An 18,210-nucleotide genomic window follows, 5' to 3' on the forward strand; every position below is an offset into this window, starting at 1 on the left:
AAAGTATTAAGTCTTAATGATAAAAAAAAAAAAAGTATAACCTTGGTTTATCAATTTTTATATATGCTAACATAAATTGCAGATGATTTGGAGGCTTTTTTTGATAGATGATACTTACAGTACTTCCTGTATTTGGTCTAGAGCAGTGTATGTCTTTCAGTTCTTTATGGAAAAAAATATTGAAGATGGGATTAGAGACGAATTAAAAAACAAAGGAGGAACAACAACTTGAAGAGCAGATGACAATGGATTATGAAAGATCAGCTATCAGTTGAGTGATGTTTCACAAGAACAATTTTTATGACAGATTTTTCTTTCTGTATTTTTACCTAAAACACAAAGGATTGGATTTGACTCAGAGAATTTGTGATGAAATAAAGTTGGGAAGAGTTGTTCATTAAATATATACATATATAAGAAATATATATATATATATATACACACACAGAGGAACAATTAACTATTGTGATGATAGGAATTTTAAGTTGCAATGCAATTGATAAACATGCAGTATCATATGTTTCAGGTCTAATAAGATAAACTTCCATGACACAGGCTTAGGAGCTTATTTATAGAAAAACAGATGATGAAAGGACTTTGATCTGTTCATTGATGACAGAACAGTTTCCAGCTGCTATCCTGATGTAGCTTTGAAAAAGACAAATGAACTCAGTACAGTAGAACAGAGACTTCCAGCAGAGGCAGGAAGAAATTAATGCCACTGTACAATTTAGGCCAGGTTAACCTTCTTGTAGAAAGTGTGTATGACTGCTTACTCATGCTCACGAACAAAGAACTCAGAATGGAACAAACACAGGAAGGTCTAGGACAACGTTCAGAGAATTAACTACTACTTGAGAGGAGACTAAAGAATGTGATTTCTTTAATCCAGCTAAGGAATTTTAAGGATTTATTCTTTTACTCTCCACTACTGTCAAAGAAGAAGTTTTAAGCATAAGTGTAGCTGATAAGAAATAACTAAATGTAGTGGTAAGCAAAAAACTGTAATCTACTGCAGTTTATACAGGGCTGAGATATCGTAGATAATGTGTACCTTCACAGATTAATGATGTAAACCCCCATAGAATCGAGCTGCCCTAAACTGGACTTCAGGAAAACCATGTACTTGCATCTAGTTCAAAATACCATATACAAACTGTAGCCAAGAAGTCAAAGTTAAAACTCCTGATCTGGATTCTTACCAGGCTGTGTAGATACATTTTGAAGTTCCAAATCTGCAAGCATCTCTTTATATAAAATAGATTGGAACACATGTTGTAAAGAAAGAAAAATGTGACTAGTCACATTCAGATTCTCCTTGCTGACCAGCTGTGTGACATTTTTTATCATTTGTCAAGCATTTTGTCAATGCTTTGCTTTGCTATTTTAGCCACATTGCCCTAATATAAGAAACCAGAGTGACATTTCTGGTGTCCAGTCCAGTTTGTGGTTCTGGAATTCAAGGTCCCTAACTACTAACTACTGAAACCACCAGACTCTGTAGCAAAGTCCAACAACACTTCAGCTGGTGAGCTACCACATCACACAGAACTGCAAACTGGTGAGGAAAAATGTAAACTGCAGTGAAATGAAAATTCCTAACGATAAAATCATAGATGTTCAGGAATAGCTTGATGGGGGTGAGAGGAGGCAAAAAACTCACCACAGAGCTCAGTATGTTTATAACATGGACTGTGAGATGAAGTGGCTAGAATAGCAGGACAGAACTGACCCTTTCCGCCCCCCCCTGCCCAGTCTTGCATTTTTTTAAGAAATGAAAGGATTACTTTCTACTTTCTGGTAAATGTAATTTGTTATGTAGTCTTTTCTCTCACCTCCATTTTACATGCTGTTACATTACACCTTGTCATCTTCCAGTAGACTCTGGCTTAAGTATTGCTTCATCATTTTATGCATTAATAGGACATTCAGTTACACCTGTGTCCACTCTGAAGTCCTCATCTGCACATCCTATTTAGAGCACATGAACAGTTCAAGTAGAAATGTAAAGCTTTAGGAACCAGATTTGCATGCATCTGCTGGATTCCATTTAAACATTGGAAATAAGTTCAGAGGACACATCCAACCCTTCTTTCAAATAGTGGTAATAGCAGTAGAGACCAGATTGTCATCATCACTTAAAAGAATGAATCCTGTCTGCAATTGCTAGTGTAAAGCAATATAAATATAAATCCTTTCAGTTTTACGTCAGTCTGCTCATACAACAAACATAAGAGTGACTTTCAAAACACCTAATCGTGAACTACAGACACTACTAACCTTGCAGCTTTAGACCTTTTGAAGCCTGCACAATTAGTTGAGTCTTGCTTTAACACATATCTCAAGACAGTCGGATAAAGTGTCCTTTAGCTGAATGTTCCTCATTATATGCTAAAAGGATTATGTAATGCAATATGCAAATGTGTAGCCAATTGGCTCTTTAGGATGTGAACTCAGTGATAAGATTTTGTATATAATACCTTTTACTTTTCTTACTGGCCTGCTGCCTTTACTCCAGCATCCAGACTTGCACAACTCTGTAATAAAACAGTATCCTGTCTCTGTGTGCTAAATTTGGCTCATTTATATGCACACTGGGTAAAGAACCCTGTTATTGGAACAAGAAGATCAAATTGTTAGCAACTTTGTTTAAAATAAGCAACTCTGTTATTGCAAGTTCTTATTTCTAGTTGTAATTCACATCTTAGGAAACATTCAAACCTTTGGACACCATTTGTAGTTGTATAATATGATTTTATAGTCTTCATTTTTGGCAAAAAGATCCCTTGTGCCAAAGAGAGTGACGAAAACTCAGTTAAAGAATTATATAGTCTGTTTCCTACAACTGGATGGACCTGCAGTTTCAGCATCAGCTCCCTTCCTGTTGCTGATACCATGCTTCTTTTTGACATTCTGTAGTACTGCTGATAGTTCTGAAAATACATACCTGCCAGCATATGAAATGAATAATTTGTTCTTGAAAGGCAAAACCATCACATGTAAATTAAGCGAGTAGCAGGCAATATTACTTACTCTTGAAATAATATTTGAATTGCTAATGAAGCAAATAATTTATGTTCTTATGAAGTCTTGTTTTGGCTCTACTTTCAGATAAAGTGAGAGAACCCATTATGTGTCCCAAATCCTACATATGTCCCACATGTGCCTGAAGCATGACACCTGAGCTTATGGAGAGATTTGCCGTAAAGCAATACCAGTACTTTGGGGACCTTAAAAAGAACACAATATTTATGCATAGTACTGGTAAGAAATTACTCTGAGTATGGCTGGAATGCCCTGAGAAAGAATGAAAGAAAGGAAATGTGAGAAAAGTTTCAGTGATGGCTCTTTATTCCCCAAAAGTAACGAAGAAGGACTGCAGTCTACTACCAGATTACAAAGCAGTTAATTCCTGTGTTGTACAGTTTGTTTCTGTGGAACTGACCCTGAACAGAAGGAGTACACTGAACACAGAGGAGATACCATAGTTCTCTTCTATTGAGCCTGGATAGGGTGTAGAGTCCTTCAAAAAGGGAACTCTATAAGGCTGTGAAATCATGCTCCATCTTTCCAGAGGCAAAATCAGTTTAGGAGGCTACTACCCCTCAGTTATTCTAGTATAGCAGGTCATAGGGTTTTGCTGAGAGGTCAACCACTTGGAAAAAAAATAAAATAATAATAATTGTATTTATCTGAAGTTCGTTTGCTGATCCAGTTCATAACCATACAAACAGCTAAATTGCTAAAGATGAAAGAAAGAGTTGCTGTGACTTGTGGGAAAGGCTGACAGATGTGTTGAGGAAGTCTGCAATATCATTGCCTGTAGCACATGGTATCTGCTTGAATTGTTTGTTGTGAAAATTTCATGTTCTGCTAAACACAAATGGTTTTCATAGTTGCATCAAAGGCCAGAAAAAAATTCTCTGTAGCGAAGGGTTCCCTCCCGACATCATGTCCTGAAAGAGACAATGAGTCCTTCTCCAATAGAAGAAACATCCTGAGTTTAAGTAATGGCCAACAAGGAATGGGACATAGAGCAATAGTAAAAACAAAATGGAAGACTCCCCAAAAGAGAAGGGAACATACATATCAGTCTCAGTTTTGATGGAAAGTTGTTTTCTCTAGAGATCCAAAAGAGTCTACATGGTCTCTGTCACATCCCATGAAGCTACTGAAAACTGATGAGTAGAGAACACTATCTTAGGGAAGGACCTGCACAACAAAGAGGTGTGGGAAGGTGAAAAGCTTGGTTTTACATCCCATTATTCTAATAAAATGAAAGGTCTGAATCTTCTATTTTTAAAGAGTTAATTATTTCAATTTTTGCTTTAATAAAAGCAAATGTTAGAATTTCAAACAACTTTTGATATTTTGAGGTATAAAGCAACAATAACGGTAGTTCTACTCCAGAGATCTGGTCAATTTGTTCTTTCATTGTAGTGCTTAACAATAACACAGAGTTTAAGCTGATCAGCAACAGAAATCTCCAAGGAAGCATAAATAGAGAAAAAGGAGTGTAAATTAAAAAAAAAAAAAAAAAATCAGTGAAATAAATATAAGAATAAAATAAAATAAGAATCAATGATCATTCAGATGTTAGTCATGGAGATGGCTGCTGAAAGGCATGGACAGCCTGCTCTCACCATCAGTATTATAGAAGACAGTGTCCCTGATCCTTTCTACCATTTGTTCATTAGAGGAGGTACACTTTCACAACAATCTTTCTAATTTAGTGAAATGGCATTTAAAGGTAAACCTCAGTTTTAGTGTAGAATTCCAGACATTAGTCACAAAGGGTTCTCTGCATAACATGCCTCTAGGAGGTCAAATGCATATTGTAGCTTCTACAATTAGTAAAAGTCAGCCCACATTTGCTGTTTGAAGTCCCAAACTCTTGACCATTTACAAGTAAAGAACATTTGCCTACTCTGTGCAAGCGTTCTCTCCCGGATGAAAAAAAGTATTGCAAATGTGTTGAATTTAACTCAATCTTGAAATTTTCATTGAATCAAGGAGCTATCTGATGCCAACCACAATATCTAGCATTCTTTTGAGGTCTGATTAATTTATGATGTAGGCAAGCTGATGTGAGGGAAATTACATTTGGATCCAAGTATTAGTTTTATGTCTAGCAATAAATGGTGACTTGTTGATATCTGACAAAAGGCTTGCAAAATATTTATATTTTCAAACTTTACTGACTAGGCCACAGTTTGATACTCGTTTTGTGTCACCTTAGCTTGAGTTTACCCCTCCCATATCCTGTGTTCTTATTTCCCTGCTAAGCCATTAGCTGGCCTGGTAAAAATATTTCTGCATGAAACAAGACAAGGTAAACTGAACTGAGGAACTGATGGTGTTTGGAAATAGCATCTCTGCACAGGCACACTGACACAAACAAGTGTGTGGATGTGTGGTTTATGGATGAGTGCAGGATGGCCGTTTTGACAGACTCTCCCAAGAGAAGTGTTCATAACCATCCTTTGCGCTGAGTACAATTCAAGCCCATATGCATTTGGTTTCCTTGTTTGTTTTCTAGGAAAAAAAAAAAAAAAAGAGTATATTTTACAGCCAACTCAATTTCCTAAGGAAGTAAATAAAACTAAAGCTAACACTGCAGATACCTATCAGAGAGATAAAATTATTCATTCTTCATGGATAAAACAAATTAAAATAATCCAGGCTGGGGTAAATTATGACCTGACTTTTTTTTTTCATTAGGTTGTTTGTGTTGTGCTTTTTTTTTTTTTTTCCCTCTCTTATCTAATTCTTTTCTTGGTCTAATTTCACATTTATTTTCAATGCTATCTTTTCTCTTTTTTCCTCCCCAGATGATTTCCCCTTCTTTCTGCTCCCTACTTTCCTCTCATTTCAATCCAACTTAGAACAAACACAAAAACATTTAAGATTGCAGCAGGTTCAGGAGAGTTTGAAGTCAGAAATAACTAATTCTTGTTTTGTTTATGTTCTCTGTTGTCTTTATGATTAGTTATTTGAAATGAGCAATTTTTTTCTTTTTTTACAACAGCACAACTTGCTAAAAGAAAACATTTCCATAATCATGTTTCTCACTATGAAAGAGTGATAATTCAAAAATTATTAAATTTGAACTGACCTCCTGTCTGTAAATAACATGAACATATTTGATCCATTGTTCTGTCTTCATAGGAAGAAAAAGAAAACTATTTATTACATTGAAATGCTTAATAAATGCTGTCTAAAACTATATACATGCATATACAGGATTCTGTTTTGTAGCTTGGTCCTATTCAACTTCTCATGTCACTATATGATATAGATATGTATAGAATTCACCTTAGAAAATTAGCTTATATTTACCTACGTGACCTTGCTATAGTTTGTAGTATGAGATTCTTCATGAAAGATGAAGCAGAATCTGTGCTTTACAACTGAAATGATTTTTCAGTCAGGATGCAATACCTGATACAATAAAACACAGTTTTCAAAATTGTCTGTAAAACCGGAAAGTGAATCTGAACCTGTTATATAAACTGAGGGTGGGGGAGTGGGAAGTTTTAGTAGTTAAATTGCATTTAACTAAAACAAACAAAAAAGTAACAATCACAAAACGAAGTCAGATGCACACATCTTATATAGGTACTACACTGGAAATTTCATTACACCTTGTATGGGAATATAGTGGAAGAATGGCGAGGAGGTTGGTAAATGTAAATATGCACCTGTCTGTAAACTTGCACCTGTCTGTAGAAAAAGCACATACATCACACTAATTGTTTTACTGACCTTGTGTGCTTGATGAGTAGAACCTCTGTGTTAGGTAACATAGGCCTGTGAGAAACTCTAGACACCTTATCACTACGTCTGAGATTCCTGCTTTGTTGAGAGAAGGAGCAGGAGGCTGTGCCTGCCTGAAGCCTTGACATACAGGTGAGCTCAGCAGGCCCAGTGATCTTCCAGCTGGGCTGAACTGACCAGCGCCTGCGTCCCCGCTTGTGTTACCTCTGCATGGGATCTTGGGTGCTACTTTGGAGATCCCCTGGTAGAGAAGTAAATCAAATAAAACTTGCTCTTTGCAAATGCATTCACGGCCTCTGGCTCTTCTTGCAACATGCTTGCACCTATGCACACGCACCTATTCAGTCATTTAGTGTTCATGCATTGTCATATAGAACTCATTAGCTACTTAGATACTGATTAAGAAGTAGGTTTTCAAAGAAGCTTAGTGATGAACATGCAGCCAATTTGGATCCACAAGCTACTGGTTACTAAGCTCTTTCAAAAAACTGAGTCACTTAATGAGTATTTAAGCATGATGGAATGTCTTCTGAAATATTGATCTGATTTCTGTATGTTGAAAAGTTAGTCTTTAGTGCCACAGATGTCTTTTAGACTTCAAGATTTTCACTAGCCAGATACATAGCCCTATAATTTTGTAAGCCTGAAAAGTGTGAACCTAAGAGATGTGGTTCCACAGGATGACACGCTTTAGTCCTCTTAGATTGTGTAGACTTCAGAAGATGGTTGACAAATGGATTTACAATCAATGAGATAAATCTCAACAGCAGATAAAAAATCCTTAGCTGCACTTGCATAATTTTGAAAGCTCTTTAGAAATCTCTCCTTTATGAAAGTCAGGTTGTGTGTTTTTTCTCATGTAGAGTTTTGTATCAAGTCCTTCTTCCTTCATATAGACAAGGAAGTATTTGTGCAATTCGACTCAGCTTTGTCAGATAGAGTTGAAAAATGAGAAATAGATTGGATAGGGGCAGCAATAACAGAATTTCTGTGGGAGGAGCTTGAAATAAAACCTCCTTTCACTACATGGTTTGGCTATGAGAACAGTGAAAACTGTAGATTAAGGCAAATTTTTATGACAAAGTTATGAAAACAGTTTAAATGATTCAAATCCCCAAAACAGGCATTAACTTTCATTAATAATAGGCTGTTAAGTTTAGAAAGGAGATGATTTAGCAGAATTAAGGAAGGCGAGGACAGAAAAAGTAATAAAAGTTTGAACTGAAAAACTGACCCTCATAAATGCTGCTTTTTATTGGACAATACATGCATATTTAATGACACATTCAGGTAAAAGATTTTCGGAAATTCTTACATAATACAAGCTGTGAAACTTATTGACAAAAGTTACAAGTGTGACGGAGAATGCAATAGAGGCAGAAATTTATTAAGAAGCACACAAAAAGTTGAACTTCATAAGTAAAGAGATTTTTAATAGTTTTTTGAGGGTGGTGATGCAAATTTTCTTTCCTGATAATTCAAAAAGTTACTGATAAGAGAATGCTTTCCTCTAAATGACCATATGGTACCTCAAATTTATCTTGGAAGTAGAATAAGGCAAAATCAACAGAAAAAAAAAACTGTCTGCTTTTCTGGCCCTGTAATGGGAATTACTGATATTACTACCTATAGCAAAATCACTTTTGTCTTTACTTTGAGATTTGAAACTAGTACCCTTGTTCCACATTCAAAACGTATTAGTCATACTTCACAAAATATTCTCTGGATCAAATTAAAATGAAAACTAGAAAAAAATTAATTTTTTTTTTGACTGCACAGACAATTTCTCACTGCTCAAAGATCAAACACAGAACAGAGGAGATTGTCTGATCAGAAGGTATCATTTGCTACAAAAATCCTGTTGAAACTTTTTATTTCTTACAGCAGTCAATTTAAACTTTTCTCCCTTGCGGTGACTTTCCTCATAACAGCATGATACAAGAGCATAACAGCCCAATTCTCTCTCTGTTTCCCATGAAACAAGGTCAATATATCTGTATCACCCAACACACACCTTTTCCTCTTTTCCCTTTTTTCCTTCATTTTTCTTCTTCTTATTGCAAGAGATGCAAGAAGCTAACATTCTGGTAGTCATATATCAAACTGATGTTTCAATTTCTGCAGCATATTTGCTCAGTATTTATGATCTTTTCAGAGTTTAATCCAAAGTGTTACATTCTCAGGGAAGGGTGCTTTGAACCATGAAAAAAAAGGTCTAAATCAGGGATGTCAAACTCATTTTCACCAGAGGCCACATCAGCCTCATGGTTGCCTTCTGTAGGAGTAGTTACATTTATACAGTCCCAAAATTTCATTTGGCCCTTTGAAGGCAAACGCAAGGGTGATAAGGGCCCAGGTGAAAATGAGTTTGACACCTCTGGTCTAAGTACTTGGAATGCCCAGATTATTTGACTGCCCTCTTGAAACGGGCAGTCATCCCCAGTTGAAAAGTAAATGTGATCCATAGCCATTACTGAGAAAAAAATAACAAAAACAACAAAAAAACCCCTACTAATTTCAGTAAGGTTAAGGCACTTAAAAGTTACGTAAGTGCCTAAAGTGCTTCAGTATCCTAAGTGCTTAAGTGTATGGTGATTTTCAGCCATGGGGAAGATTGGTACACCCCTCACATTGTTATAAATGATAGCTGTCCTGGTGATTTCACAGTATTTGCTAGTGAAAATACATTCTCACTGAAATAATACAAATGAATCTGTGCCTTTATTGGTGTCTCTTTCCAGAAAACTGCCATCATTTTTGTTGCCTGACACACAAGTAATATATTTTGAAATAAATTGATCAATTTATTAACTCAGCATTTGCTGACTAGAAAATAGGGATGATGGGACTTCCAAACTCCTAGATATAGGTTACACAAGCAAATTACAAGTTTATTGGAACAATTTCAAAAGATCAGATGGTATCACATGATACCTCCAGGAATCAAAAAATGAACACCTGTCTCAGACATTGATATCTCATTAAAGCTTCACTGAGATGCATCTTTACTCCTTTGCCATAATTTTTCCAATGTTATTGATAAAAAAAATAATAAAAAATAGATGAGGCACCGGATATAATCAGGTACCAGTACACAGTACCTATAAAATTTAGTCTCACATTAGTTCTGTGGCAAATGAAAGCATAGTGAAATCCAAATTAGACCATATGACAGAATTTTAAAAAAATCAAAAGAAAATAAAACAAAGTCTAAAATCTCAAAAAAATAATACAGTAAAAGAGGGCATGAAAAAGAGACAAATATCCAGTTCTTACTGGCTTTGATTCCAGTCCCTTTGTCCCTTTGAAATTCCCAGACACAATAATCAAATAACGAACAGTCCTTTTGAAATCTGAATGATCTTCTAGTGCAGTCAGGTTACACTTGTGTGAAAGATAACAGAGATGAAAACCCCCCCAAAACTCAATGCCATTCTGTGTTGAAAGGGTAAATAGCACAAATAAAATGATTTATCATTATTTTGTTAATTAGAATATGTTGTTATCTGTCTATAAAAAACGATTTATTAAATAAAGGACAACAAAAACATATCAAGTATCTTTTGTTGAAAAAGCTATTTAATAATACAAAAATTCAAAAAATAAACAATACTAAGAAGCTTCAATTCTTTACACTTGGTCCTTTAATTAATAGAACATCCAATTAAATAAAAATGAATATAGATTACACAAACCCCGAATTTCTGTAAAATATTAAAAAAAAGGAAAATTACATATCGAAGTACTCCAGGTTTCTTTTTTTCAGTATTAGATGTATCTGTAAAAGTACAAAAATTTTAATGATGTCATTAGCTGAGTACACTAATGTATTCCATTCCTGTCATTCCATTCCAAGATAATGTTGAGGACAAATATTTGAGAAACAAGTGTACAAGCAAGTGATGATATTGTGTATCTCAACAGTGCAGCTTAGCAACCCCCCAAAAATAAAAATGTTAAAAAGAAATCAGGAAAACAAGAATCCATTTGTCATGCATGAAGGGATATTTCAATTACTTTAGTGTGGATTTTGTTTGCCAGTTCTGTAAAACTATATGTGTTTCCCAAGATCATTCATTTTCCTAGTGAAGAGCCTTACTTCCCAGATGGCATGCTCCAGAATGAGAGTGTTTATAAAATTGTCAGAGCAGAGACTACAAAGTCACCAGTACCAAAGTGTTTGCAGGAGACAGTTCAATTTTGAAAAAGTTGTGACAGAAAGGAAGCAGGTTTACAATAGTCCTCTGCAATGTTAGCTCGCACACCTGCCTTTTATGAAAGCTATTGACGGACTTCCAGGCTCCCAACTTTTCGACAGTCTACTTGGCCGGCTGTTGAGGAGCTGTGTGTCCTGGCTCCCAGGTCGCTCTGCCTAGCCAAGGCTTTGGGGCTCTTGGCTTGCTTTCAGCTTGACTGGTGGAGAGTTGAGAAGCCCCTGAAACTTGCATTTCGAGCTCCAAGAGCCCAGCTGTTCAGCAGACAAAGCTTTTATGAACTATGATCTAGAAAGGTAGACTTTCTAGGTACAGATGTAGGTATTTCATAACTTCTAGGATCCACAGTATCCCACCCAGAGAATTTTTAACACAGCTGAAACATTTTGCCTTCTAATTCAAGTGGAGAAATTACAGAAAATTGATATCTGTGAAGCAGTTGCTTTTCTCTCCTTAGTTCTTCTCAAATTATGAAAAATACACTTTTTAAACTTCTATTTTCCAAACGACAGTTACTTTCCAGATACATCTGCAGAAAAACATATTAGAATAGGGGTTTAGAGAATAACATTATTTGCTGAGTTTACAAGACTGCCACGGCTATTTATCATTGGACACTCAATTTCACTTGTAGCGATTATACTGGTGTAAAAAAGCTCTGAAACAGTGGTTAGGCTCATCTGAAATAGCTCTACTGTTCCCTACAATGTCTGCAGTTTGTTTTTAAGGGAACACTAAATAAAAATTTTTCTTTAAAAAAGTATTTGGAAAGAGAAAGTCTGATACAGAACCTGCATGCACTGTAGTCAATTGGAGATTTTAAGAGTACCAGCATGCTCATAATGTGAACGTCATGTTGTAAAAGAAGAAAAGTTCTGTGTGTTTCACTGTTATAAAGTGCTAAACAAAAAGAACTAAAATGCCATGTGCTCATAAATTCAGACACTCTTGGCAACTGGGAAAGCTGAAGAGTAAGAGACAATGCAAAAAAGAGTAAGCAGAAAGGGAGTGAAGAGGAGTGAATAGGAAGCATGATGAAGTGAATCAAACATAAAACGCACAAGATAAAAAATATCACAAAATAGAATATTTGCACAATAAATATTTGAAACAGGTTCTATCTTAATCTAACACAAATCAATAGAAACTATACTGCTACATAACCTCTAGCAGTTCTTACTCGATTTTCTTTTTAACTTCGTCACTTTGGAAGATGTCAGATCAACAGTTTGACATAAGGAAGTGTAACAAGGAATCAACAGAAGACATAATCAGGAAGTAAAGAAATGAAGTATTTCAGGTAGCTGGTACTACTGCAAAGAAATCCATGTGTTTTGGCTGATGGTTTGCGTAATGTAAAAATAGATTTGTCAGTGAATGAGATCAGTCAGGAAAGAGAAAATGCCATGGAATTAAAAATTGAAGGCAGGAAAAAAGTAAGCAAATTAGTTGAGAAATCATTAAGTCCTAAAATAATTAGTCAAATAGGACCAAAATCATTAATATCCCAGCAAAATGGTAAAAAACTGTATTTTTAAATTTAGACTGTTAAGGAGTTTCATAATTTTGATTAATTCCATGGTCTCTCTGAGTGGTAACTGTATATTGGACACTATGAAACATACTAGTCTGGTATTTTTAAATATTTTATTTCCAACTTTTCACCTGTATGATATGCGGTGTTAAAAAAAAAATCCAAGAATATTTGCCTGCTTTCTAGTTTTACTGATTTTTTTTTCCAGGTACAATTTATTGTTGTGGGAATATAACAGAAGATTGGCAAGGAGGATTGTAAACACGTTCAAGTCACTTGCAGCTGGGGTGTAGAAAAACACATGTATCATACTCGTGATTGTTTAGTCTTGTGTGCTTGACAAGTAGAATCTCTGTTTAGATATCACAGGCCTGTGATAGAATTAGAGGAACCCTGCTGAGCATACTTGAGATTCCTGCACTGCTGTGAGAAAGATGAAAGCACAGTAGCAAACCACATGTGTGTGAGTCCCTGGTATACAGGAGAAAACAGCAGGTTTGGTAATTCACTAGCAAGGACTAAGCTCCAAGGTGCCTTCATTCCTACTTTTGTGTCTCTGTCTGGGTGCTGCTTCGGAGATGCCCTGGTTTGTGAGATAACAGAAATAAATTTACTCTTTGCATTTCATCCGTGGTTTTGTGGTTGTTCCTACATCCTGCCTCTATTGGCTTGAACTTTTGTGTTCATAAGAAAAGTCAAAATATTCACTTGTTAAACGGAATATTTTATGAATGAATGAATGAATGAATGAATGAAGCTGTGGACTCATCAAAACATATGAATTTCCATCTCTAAATCTGGAAATTTCATTGTTTTGTTTGTTGAGAAAAACAGGCAAGACAGAGACTACACACTTCACAGTTTAGGTTGCATTTTATTTTGGGGAGCCAGCCTTCTCACAGGATTCCGTTTGTTGAACTTCATGAAGTTTCTGTCAGTCCATTTCTCTAGTCTTCTGAAATCCCTCTAGATGACAGCACAAGCCTTGCACGATCAGGAAACTTGCTGAGTTTATGCTGTACCCCATTATCTGGATCACCAATGAAGATGAAAAACAGGATTGGACCCTTTATTGAACCGTAAGGTACACCGCTGGTTACTGGCCTCCAACTTGACTTGATAACACTGATTGCCATCCATTCCCAGACATTCAGCCACTTTTCCCAGTTCAGAGCTACACTTCATTATGGATAGGTGCTGGGGTCATTTATTTGGTAACCAACAAAACAATATTTTCTTACAGCTGTGCCTTTGTTAAAAATGCCTCAGTGGATGTCTTAGACATCACAGAACATCAAAACCTTAAAACTGATTGTTGTCATAATTATATAATTCAGTACAAATATTCCCAGAAATATCTCTCCTGATCTTTTCCATCACCTGAATAATAACTTAGGACTTTGTCACAATTCTTAGGGACTTTGAAATATCATTATTGTATTTAATGTTTTAAATAAAACAGCTTCTCTGATCAACAGCATATTCTTGCTCGGCAAATTGATTGTGCAGTACAAATCTTTGTCTTAATGACAAAAGGAAAAAAAAAAAAACCAAGAAAAAAACCCCTTGTGCTTAGTATTTTCATCAGGAGCTTTTTTTTTGGTGGTGTTGTTGCTGGTTTTTTTGGTGGTGTTGTTTTGGGTTTTTTTAAAATTTATTTTTAAACTTAATTTAATACCCACATTCTTTGATGTCTTCAGATGAGTATCAATTATGTGGTGATGACACAAAAACTTCTTTACCTCAAATTTGTTTCAAAAGTTTTTTCAATTAAAGGATCCACACTCTGTGAAAGCTACATCTGTGTGTTTGAGCAAAAATGATTTGCGTCTCAAAGCTATACAACAGAAGAAGAAGAAATAAAAAAGCCTCTGATCTTTTCCAAATGTAATCAGTGGAAAAAAGTCAAAAGGAAAGAACAGACCTGTTTTCTCAAGTTACATATGAGTACAGATTTTTCTTCTTGTACCTCATTCTTCACGGTATCATTTAGTTTTTAAGACAAAACTTACAATCTTCTACCATTTTGTTCTTCAGTTTACTGTTCTTTTGATTAAAAAAAAAATCTTGATCAGGATCTTCTTCTCAGTTTGATGTTTTCAATCACCTTTAAAATGTGATCTCAAACTAGGAATTGCAATGCAATCTCAAATATATCCATCTCCTGCATTACAGTTGCACCATTTGCAAAACAGTGAGACCTCTTACCTGGACCACCTCTAGTGCGTGCTGCCTTCCCTGACATTACGAGCGATGCTGAAATCTTCACAGCTCATGATCCCATTCACTTTTTCTCCACTTCTTTATCTGTTTCCACCTCTCACTTCTATCAACGAATTATGGTTAAAAAGAATGCTTTGATCTGAGGAATCTTCAATGAAGTAAGGTGTTAACTAATGTGTAGCTGAGAAAGAACCCTGTGAGGGAGAGAGATCTCTGGCTTTCTTCTATGTCAGTCTCTTAAAACCAAGTGACCCTAGAAACTGTCAGTTATTAGAATCAGAACATTATTGAATCTTAAGGAGCTGGTTCCCCTTAAAAATATCAATGGTTAATAGCACAGATTTTAAAAACTCACCATATTATCTGACAAAGCCTATAATTGAATTAATCTGTTAGTCTGTGCTTGCTTTGTTGAGCAAGGCAGCCTGCAACAGAATGAAAGACAGAAATAATTGATTAGGAAAAGCAATGCTTTTACATTTTCTCATGTAATGTACAGAGTTTTTCTACTCCCACCCCATTTCCAATGCCCCTGCAAAAATAAAGCATAGATTTGTGACTCAGGGCTCTTTCATTTGTACTCCAGGTATGATGAGAAGGGGACCAAATTCTACAAAAAGGTTGCAAAAATATCATGGGTGCCATGGTGACTATTTTCTTTTTAACTTCAACAAGGAAAGAAGCATGAACAACAAGGAAAGGATTTGGAAGACAAAACAAATTAGAAAGTACCTAAAATTCAGTTGAGATGATTCTATGTCAACTTCTCTGCAGCAAAAAGCAAAACGGCCACATGTTACTATAAAGCAGGGGAAGACTTGACTAAGACATGGAAAAAAGTAAAGAACCCCTGCCAGTTCAGAAGACTCACTTGCTCAGTCTTGTGTATGGGAAAACCTTCAACTGATCTCAGTTATCAACAGCCAGGGAAACAGAGATTTCAAGAAACTAAACTGCTTCCAACATAAATAGTCACTAATGAATAATACTGACACCAGCCAAGCAATCTGACATATATATTGTCTTCAGGGGTTAATTTTTCTAAATCTGAATTCACATGGTTTCTAAACATGAAACATGATCAATGCTATACTGATTGATGACCGCAGCCTTCCTGGGTAAAGAGTAAACCATGAATTAATCACAAGGTGTAACTTCTGATATAGTAATTGAGTAAAGAAAAATTATTAATGAACATCTGTTATTTTTCTATTCCTATATATCAAGAACACTGCTTTAGCACACATGATAATACTTCTACTCTGTGGATTTTTTCTTACAACAGGAAGCAAATTTACTGTGTTCTTTTCTGCACTACTTCTTTGAAATAGAAGGCCGACATAATATTTACAATTGCTCACTTTAGCACATACATGTACTAACTGAGGTCTTTCTCTCTGCTGCCTTTTCAAAGATGGCTTCTGAGTCTTCACACTCTGGCAAAAGCATGCAAAATTTTTCAACTGGATTTTTCAGAGCTTAAAAAAGATGTGATGGCATAACTATTTTTAGAAACCATGTGAATTCAGATTTAGAAAAATTAACCCCTGAAGACAATATATAGGTCAGATTGCTTGGCTGGTATCAGTATTATTCATTAATGACTATTTATGTTGGAACCAGTAAGTTATTTTAATTAGACTGGAAAATTCAAAGCCTGGATATGATAAGTCATCTAAATGTAGGCATCCGGGGCCATTTGAGATAGACAAGGATATTCTGTCTGTCTTCTAGCTGCTTTTCTGCAAGGACATGTTAATATATCAAATATTATTTACGTACCACACTACATTTGCCAGTACTGTATAAGTATCTTGGATACTGTATGGCATCTCAGCACAAGATTATGACATTTAAACAGCTGGACTTAGCTTAAGGGCCACAATCAAGTGCAAGAATTAGACAATTACATTGGGGTGTCCATCTGTAGATATCAGCACAACATAGAGTATTACTAGTGGACAGCAAGCAAATGCAGTCCATGTAGTCTGCAATAGTAGTGGACCAGTCTAATATGGAAACCTGGAACTTGATTCAATTGCTCACACAAAGATATTTAATGTAATTTGAGTTGGCCTGGGATATTCTCTCTGCCACACATGTACCATTCCACTACTGCTGAACTCTTGGAAATCTTAGAGCACCTCAAAGGTCATTAGATGCTTACTTTCAAGCAAACTAATTAAGGCACCATTCACTAATTTACTCTATTTCCAGTGACTATAATAGAAGCTCAATATCTAACCCATAATAGGACTTTTATTTGAAGACATCTAAAATGAGTACCTTAATCTCAAATATAACCACACTTGTGGTTTATTTGGGTCCACAGCTGTATATCTTTGCTAATATTAGTTTTCTGTCTCTGTTAACTGATGCACAGTACATGTAATGATGCTTTCCTCTATTGCATTGGATTACATTTACAATAGTCAATAATTCATACATCTCCTGCTTCCCAAAATTTATCAGAATAAAAGGTATTATACACATGCAATTAAAGTTTTGTCTCTCTAGAAGTTTTTGTCACTGAATACTGTGATTTATGATTGATTAAAATGATGTATTTATATCTACTCAGCATTTTTCTTGCAGACAAATTTTTAGTTTGTCAATAAAGAAGAGTTTTTGCTATGCAATTTCTATTTGTTCAATAAAGTAAATAATGAATTAAAAGCATCATTCTAATGAAATGATGTAATTTACATTGAAAGGGTGATTTTAACTTTTTGGAAACTACTTTAAAAAACATTAATAATTAAATGAAAGACAGTCTTAGTCAAATATTTTAAACTCCTGTTAAACAAAAATACTGTATAAATGTGATTTCCACAAAAATCTAGCATAAGAAACAAAATAAAAAGAACAACAACCAAACCAAACCAACCAATCAACCAACCAACCAACCAAAAAACCATTTAGATCACTTTTGTCTATCATCTTCATTTGGGAAGGTACTTTAACATGTCTTCCTTAAAACAGGCATATGAAAAATTTATGTGATTAACCCCAAACTTCTTCACTTTAAAAGGAATAACTCTATTACTGCAAATCTTGATAATATTTTTATTACTATGGCCTTCATTCTTCAGAGCAGTAATATTAGAAAACAGCAGAGCTGATCAGGTCAGCTTTTCACATCTTAGCAGAGACAACATTATGTTAGCATTTGAACTGAAAATTGAATTTTTTTTTGGAATACAGGGACCTGAGTTTGTCTGTTCTACCAGAAGTGCAACAGCTGTTTTCCTCCTTATTTCTGAACTCCATAAGTGTTTCTTCCATGAACAGCATGTGTATTGAAGTCTATAGAAGTATACCTCAAGATACTTAGTTAAGTAGACCTCTCAATGCAACAGCATCACTATATGGCAAAAGTCCCCAGAATATTGAGGTAAGTTGTTCTCGACCACACTAAAAGTTATTCAGTAAAGGTATACTGTTATTTACATTGGAGCTTTG

This window comes from Nesoenas mayeri (genome assembly GCF_963082525.1).
Source record: "Nesoenas mayeri genome assembly, chromosome: 1".
NCBI lineage: Eukaryota > Metazoa > Chordata > Aves > Columbiformes > Columbidae > Nesoenas > Nesoenas mayeri.